This window comes from Bactrocera dorsalis, chromosome 6 (genome assembly GCF_023373825.1).
Source record: "Bactrocera dorsalis isolate Fly_Bdor chromosome 6, ASM2337382v1, whole genome shotgun sequence".
NCBI classification, from domain to species: domain Eukaryota; kingdom Metazoa; phylum Arthropoda; class Insecta; order Diptera; family Tephritidae; genus Bactrocera; species Bactrocera dorsalis.
In genome coordinates this window covers 33,282,902-33,291,105 of record NC_064308.1, presented here as the reverse complement: position 1 = coordinate 33,291,105, position 8,204 = coordinate 33,282,902, and the positions used below count along the sequence as shown (strand labels likewise).

The 8,204-nt window shown below is 34.2% G+C and overlaps 1 long non-coding RNA gene across 1 annotated transcript in view; it reads right to left on the bottom strand.

The window, feature by feature from the left end:
* LOC125779611 (uncharacterized) overlaps positions 1–6,793 on the bottom strand; it is a 49,728-nt gene extending 42,935 nt beyond the window's left edge. Inside the window, exon 1 of the long non-coding RNA XR_007423397.1 lies at positions 6,114–6,793. This is a non-coding gene — a long non-coding RNA (uncharacterized LOC125779611). The remainder of the gene's footprint in view (positions 1–6,113) is intronic.
* Between the last annotated feature and the right edge of the window lie 1,411 nt (positions 6,794–8,204).

The window sequence follows — 8,204 nt, the reverse complement described above, 5'->3', positions numbered from 1 at the left end:
GCGATAAACTCTTTGGGAATTGCGTTTACCATATCGTTTTCCCCTTCGCAATGGTGGATGGAGTCATGTGTAGAAGTTCAGTCAATTGAGGAAAGTTCTCTGATCCCCATTCACTTGGGAGTGGCCAGAAACGATTCTTTTACATATGGCTCAAGCTGCCCAGCTGTTTGAGGTCCTCGTGAAAATAAAGGCTGACATTACCGCCGTCCAAGAAATGCGATGGACGGGACAAGGACTGAGGCGGGTAAATCCTTGTGGCATTTACTACAGTGACCATTTAAAGGGGCCCAAGTTTGGTGTGGAATTCGGGGTGCGAATACTATCATTCACTTTGGTGGATGAACATCTAGTCACAATCCGCATCAAAGAGAAGTTCTTCAACATATCGTTGATTTGCGCCCACGCCCCGACGGAAGAGAAGGACGATGTGATCAAAGATGGCTTCTATGAGCGCTTAGAGCGCAAAATCGTGCCTGGCGACTTCAAAGCCAGGTCGGGCAAGGAAGGTATCTTTGACGCAACGGTCGGGAAACTTCCCTAAGTGGGTTGACACTGATCCAGGGTCCGGGTCCAGAAATATGGCAATCTAGTAGTACTAGATTCCAGCATAAGAAAATACATTAAGCTCCGCGGCTGTCTCGGGATCGAAAAGCTCCAACCGGATCGATAATGTTGTGAAAGACGGAAGACACGTCTCCAGTGTTCTAGACGTGCGTACGTTTCGAGGTCCTAACATCGACTCGGACCAATATCTTGTTGCAGCCAAGATTTGCACCCGCCTCTGTGCAGCAAAAACGCACATAAACAAACACAAGGAAGGTTCGACGTCGAGAAGCTGCACTCACAACAGACAGCCGAACGATTTTCTACTCGGCTTGCACTCCTGCTCTCTGAGAGCACTCGTCAACAACTCGGTATAAGGGAACTGTGAAACGGAATTTCAAACTCCTAATGTACAGCTGCAACTGAAACCATTGGTTTTCGGAAATTGCAAAAGTACAGCTGGTAGGATGAGGAGTACCGTGTCACAGTGGAGAGAAAACAGACTGCCTACCTCACAACGTTACGAACGACCACAACACGTGCAGACTCGGATAGATACCGAGAGTTGGAGAAGGAAGCGAGACGCATTTGCAGATGAAAATATAGAGGCCGAAATGCGTGAGTATGAAGAGCTTGACAGGGGTAATGCTCGAAAATTTTACGAAAAAATGCGGCGACTAACAAAAGATTTCAAGACCGGAGCATACTCTTGTAGAACCCAAAGAAGTGATCTAGTAACTGATGCCAAAGAGCACACTAAAATTATGGAATTATGCCGCGATGTCTGAATTTGATATCCCTGAAAAACATACGGCTATGTAAACTGACGTTGAGTAATTTCAAAAGTTCCGTCAGGATCGAGAAGGACTTCTCCGAACCGTTCGATACTAAACGAGGTTTCAGACATACCGACTTCGTTTCGTGGGACTTCTCCAATTTACTCTTGGAGAAAATAATTTCAGCTCCAGAACTGAATAGAGGAGGTACCATCTTCTATAAGAGTGTACAGCTGCTGGCGTATGCTGATAATATTGATATCATCACCGCGCCGTTAGTTCTGCTTTCTTCGGAATGGATAAGACAGCGAGGCAAATGGGTCTTGTGGTGAAAGAGGGTAAGACGAAATATCTCCTGTTATCAAACAAACAGTTGTCGCACTTGCGACTAGGCACTCACGTCACTGTTGACAGTCATAAGTCATAGACTTCCGCCTATCTTGGAATCAGCTTCTTGGACTAAGTATACGCTATGTTGAGAGGTAAAGTTCTCTCTTGACGAACAAAAACAAAACTCTATAAGTCACTCATTGTTCCCGTCCTACTATACGGTGCAGAGGCATGGACGATGACAACACCTGAAGAGTCAATGTTGCGAGTTTTCGAGAAAAAAGTTTTTCGAAGGAGCAAACGCAAAGGAGAAACAATGTCAGTTCGCATTGCTTATTTGTAGTTTAAAATCATTCAAATAACTTATTTTATTAAGGAAAGTTGAAAACCAAGAAAATTTTAAAATTTATGAAAAAAGCAAAAGACCAAAGTGGGGGAAGGAAATATAAATTAGCTGTTGAAGATTTCGAACACAAAAATAATTGATTTTGTAAAAAAGTATTAAAGTTTCCAACATTGGAACTAAAAAAAGTAAATGTGAGAAAATAAAGGACAATCAAAAACATATTAATATTTAATTAATTGTATATGTTATGTGGATCTATTTCAATGCAATTGAAGTCTGATAGTCACCACCCAGCAAGCGGTCACCACACGACGACATCGTACAGTGCCAAATCAACAAAAAGGATTTGGATAATCGCTTACGACATAATTCGCACTTCAACACTCATATAGACTCTGCCCTCATCAACATTCGTCTACAAGATATTCGATTCTACACGGCGTCACATCAAAATTTTCTACAATCTCTCAGCGGCCCGGTTTGCGAATCATATCCACTCGCTTCATACACTCGTCTTTCAAATATATTTTTTATACGTATTAAATAAACAATAAATTCAAATAATTGTACATTTAAAATGTGTGAGCATCATTATTTAACGATCGCGAAAGTGGTTAGTAGTATGTTTGTTTGGGCAGCAAATTAAACATGGTTCTTCGAGCTTCCAAGACAGGCACTATAAATTAACAGCCACGAGGCAAACCACAAAATAAAATAAAAACAGTGTGCAGTGAAGTGCAGTGGCGAACGAAAAAAAAGAAAAAAATAGTAATTATAAACATACATATTAGGGTGCTTCAAAAAAAATGTTTGACTTTTTTTTTCATCTCTTACCCCCTCAAATGTTAGTGATAGATAAAATAAAAATCCTCCCTCAAGCCATGCTCGGTAGCTTAAGGGGCTATACCTGTGTGACGCATGAAAAATTAAGCGATTTTCGTGAATTTTTTTACGAGAAAGTACGTGACTGAATATTCCAAACATCTTTAAACATACTAAGGTATATTTTCGGCTATATTTTAAGATTCTTTTTTACAAAAATGTAAAAATATAAAGGAGTTATGGGCTCTATTCGGAGGTGCCAAAAAAAAGTGCCCCAACTGCTAACATGATTCCGGCCGAATGAGTAGTTTCCTATACAGTGAACTACGATCTTGGAAAAATATCAAAAATTAAGAAAATGGCGTAATTTTGAAAATAAAAATCGTTTTTTTTTTACGAAAAAAATGGTCGTTTCTTTAATGCCAAATTGACAATTTTCAACCAATCAAAAAGATCGTAGTGTATTGTATAGCAAATATATTCAACTATACCCAGTTTTAATTTGAAGTCGACTGGTCAATTTCTCGTTGAGTTATGATGTCAGCAATTTTGAAAAATGTCGTTTCGAGAAAAACGCGTTTAGAGTTTCACTTATATATGTTTGCACCTCTGAGCGGTCACTGTTTAGAAAACTATTCAAGATACGACCTTGCCGATTTCACAGTATATTTTTGAAAATATAAACTATCGAAAAAGCAAAAAAAAAAATTTTTTTGAAAGTGTCACACTGGTATAGCCCCTTAACTCTAAGTGGTCGCTATTTTTTTTTAAGTTCCCATTCATTTGACATAGGAATTTTCGCTTTTTCATTCAAACTAAAAGTTTACCACCTAATTTTCATTTTTCAAAAATAACCAACACATGTTCATAAAGTTGGCTTTTCAAACTTTAAAAATTCCCGCGACAAAATTATTGTATTATAGTGTGGTGACCAAATAAAAAACAAAAATAAAAAACCCAAAAAAACGCACTCATATACTGTATATTCACATATGTAAATACATGAGGTGAGATTAAATTTAAGAGCACTTAAATGCAATATAATAGAAAACAAATTAGAAACAAAAACAAAGTGCAGTTGAAAAATCAAGCTTAAGAAAGCACCAAACAAACGCGCGAAACCTAAAAACAAAAAAGTAATCGGGCACGAAATCTAAAAACGCTTAAACAATAAAGCATACATTAAAATGAAACAATTGCTTAAAATTAGTAAGCGAAGGCAAAAATTAAAAGTATATCATAAAAAGCAACACAAAAACACATATTAATTTGTTATATAATAGTGCATACGGAAAATATCTGGTTTACCGAATCCGTTTTCGCGCTCATTTTATTCGTATAGTGCATCTTCGACTTTATACCCTACACTGTGTACTATATGTTAAATTTTAAATAATTTTAAGTAAAATTCCTTAAATAAGTAAACATTCCGGTAAAGTAATACTCACAGAATACGTTTATTGAAACGAATACAAAAAAATCTGTTTCAAAATATACATAAGCTTGTGAACACAACCATACCAAGAGCTCGGGTATACAAAAATATTATTAATTTTAACAATATAAGTACTTTCAAACATACTATGTTTATTTAAACATGCAAATCCTATTTACTTCCACATTGGCATCTATTCTGCAATGCCACTTGTTCTTTAGGAAACAAAAAAAAAATAAACAGAATTGCTTCCAAAAAGCATATCGATCTCTTTTTGAGCTCTCTCTCTAATTCGTGCATACTTATGTAAGTATGTATGTAAAAAGCGCAATGATCTCTTTAACACTAATCATACCAAGACCTAATATATACCTATTTCTACCATAGCGGGTCAAATGACCCGATTGTATGTTTCGTGATTGAATGTATGAAATATGGATGTTAGGAAGGAAATAAAAATATAAATTAAATTTATTATAATTAATCAAAATAGTATGTTGAGCATTTCTATTACAAAAGCAAAAAATAAAAAATTTTAATTCATAGTTCATCATCATTTACATATAAGTGTTTCCATTGTACATTTTCCGCAAACATATTTTTTACATTTAGAGCAAATTTTGTTGGTTTTATTTTCTTTACAGTATCCTATTTGACATCTCATACGTTTATAAGAATCTGTAGTAGACTTAGGCAACGATCCTTTCGTATTTTTTTCTTGTTTTGGTTGTTCACGGGCTTCTCCGTCGCCAAGTTCTTCTGCTAGCTTGAGTAAAAAATCTTGTCGCGAGATATTTTCTCCTGTCGTTTGCTTGTACAAATCCAGGCATTTATGCCAGCTAAATCAATGATATTGAAAAAAAATAGAGAGGCCATCTGCAAGACTTAGATTTTGCAGTAAATTTCCTTGCAATTTGATCGGTCATGTCTACACCAAATTTGGTTTTATTGTAATATGAAACAGAATTTTTGTTTAGAACTAAGTAAAAGTACTTTTTTTCTTGGCTTACTTTTATAGATTGTAAGAGTACAATTATCTGTTGTAAACATTTTCGTTGAAAATCGTTCCATATCATCTTTCTTTTGCTTCGCAATTAGTGGTAATTCTCTTTTATTTGACCGAATAGTTCCGACTAACGTAGTTTTTTTAGCTAGGAATTGTGTTGCTAGGGGTTTGCTTGTGAAGAAGTTGTCTGTGGTCACAGTTGTTCCGCAACCCGTAAATGGCTCAATGAGTTTGAGTACAACATATTCAGAGAGTGGTACTGAAGAGGGCCTATATTCATCTTTTCCAAGATATGGAAGTGCTTTAATGACGTATTTGCTATGGACGTCCGATGCTAACCAAAGTTTGATTCCAAATTTATTCGGCTTGTTAGACATGTATTGCGTAAATCTACATCGTAGTTTAGTCGGAAATGGCTGTTCGTCTATAATAATATTTTCACCCGGTTTGTTACAGTTTTGGCTGTTCTCAGTGAAAATATCCCAAATTGCAGATACCATAGTGAATTTATCTGTGTTTAAATCCGCTGATTTTTTTTTTATCAAAACGAATAAATTTAAGAATTTCGGTAAAATTATTTCTGCTCATAGTTTCAGAAAAAAATTGTTATTCCACAAAAAGGAAATATTGAAATTATTTGCTCCATATGCAGCTCGAGCATATAAAATTCCAATAAATGCATATAATTTTTTTTTGGATAAACTCCAATCGGAACCTAACACTCTCTTTGCTTCTTCTATTGTGCATGTTCTTATTTGGTTCATAATACGGTGGTCAATTATCAATAAAAATGCAGTACTAACTTTACCTTTCATTATGTGGCGTATTGAATGTCCTGTTGGGTCTACTTCTTACCTGAAAATGTTATGAAGTGGTGGTCTTCCAGGTGTGCCACCTATTTGTATTTCTTCCCAAACAGATCCATCAATTGCAACATTTTGTTCATTTATTTCTACTTCACTTTTTTCCGAACTTGGGAGTAATCTTATTCTTTTTCGGCCACTACATACATTCACAATATTTTCCTCGTCATCGTCAGTATCTGTAGAATCAAACTCATTTTTATTTGCAAATAATATATCATAATTTTCAGAAAATTCATCTTCACTAAAACTGAAAACTCTTCGCCAATATTATTTATATCTTCTAAGAACTTGTACTGTCTTGTTTGCTTCGACATTTTTCTGGGTAAAAAATGATCTGTAGCTATCAAAATAAAATATAAACTAGGTACTTACCAAAACTTTCAATTTTTGCCATTTTTTCTTACACTAAAAAGCTATTTTTAATATAAAATTTGATATTTTCTTGAAACTATTCTGAGCTATTTTCGTTGAACTACTTTGCGCAACAGTCTTTGGAAGAATGTGCAACTTACTGACTACAAATATGACTCGATAATCTCATAAAGCAGAAAAATTCTCTGCGGATCAAATGACCCGATGTGGTAGATATCAGTATACAACAAGGATTACTCAGAATAACCAAAAAATAAAAAACAAAACAAAAAAAATTTTATAGCTGTACATTAATTACTTAGAAATAGTCATGAAGTCAAATGTGCAAACGCAATAAAATTACACGTGCATTTTCAATGCAAAAGTTCAAAATGGGTAATTTGACCCGTTATGGTATGTTTAGTGTTAACGAGCTCTCAGTTGCACAAAACATACCCTGCCAACCACGGCTACCCTATTTTGTCAAATGTTTTAATACAACTACACATTTTTTCTCTATGCACTAACACCAACGCACATTTTCAGGTTATTTTTTGTTTACCTAAATGCGATGAAAAAAATGTCTTTCATTTCTTGATTTATTTGAATGAATGCGAAGGAGAAAACATAAATGTCAATAGTGCCAAAAAAAAAGAAAATCCCAAAAAGGGTAATAAAAAAACGATTGAAAGACGCATGTCATTCGTGCTCGTACCATCGTAAAGGAGGCTCGTACAACAAGAAGGTAAGTAAGTGAATTTTATGTGTGGTTTTTTTTAATAATTCGGAAATAATTACATACTTCACTTGTTTTTATAGCATTGGAAATCAGAACGATTTGGAAATAGCAGCAGCTGCAATATCATCAGAAGCAGCAAATATCAATTGTTAAGTAAGTATGTGAAAAAAGTGTGTGTTGTTTGAAATTGGATTGCGCAGTCCAATATAATACGCAAAAATAATTACATATGTACATAAGTATGTACTTTATGCGTTTAAGTCAGCCTGCACAATCCAATATAATATGTGAAAACAAATGTTTGTTTTATATTTTAAATAATCAGATAATATTATTCTTTTCTTTCAGATATAATTATGATTTTTATTTAATTAATCTTTGCTTTCAGATATTATTAATTTTATACAATTAATCTTTCTTTTTCCTTTAAATATTACAAACTCAATGTAATTATTATTTATTTCTAGATATTAATAACCTTTATTTTGTTTCAATCTTTTTTCAGATATTTGCCTTTAATTTTCAGGTATCAATAATGTTTCTCTTTAATAAATCTTTTTTCAAATATTAATTATTTTTTTTTATATTAAATATATTTTTATTTATATAAATTACTAGCTGACCCGGCGAACTTCGCCCCGCCCAATTTTTATTTTTTTTTGGAAGTCATAGACTCGTATAACTTTACCACAAATAATATAAACTTCAAACAACGCATTTTCATTTAATGTTTTTAATGTTTGTAGCGCCATCTACTGTAACATACCGCACTCAATACCGCTCTTAGCGCCACCAACTGGTGGATAGCTCTTTGCTAATAATAAACAAATAATTTGCAATAAATAAATAATGCGACTATAAGGAGAGTTATAAACTATCCTATCTTTCAAGTTGGACCAAACTGCACACAGTGTTAAAAATTTCATTAAAATCGGTTCAGTAGTTTAAGAGTCCATCGCAAACAAACAATGTGACACGTGATTTTTATAT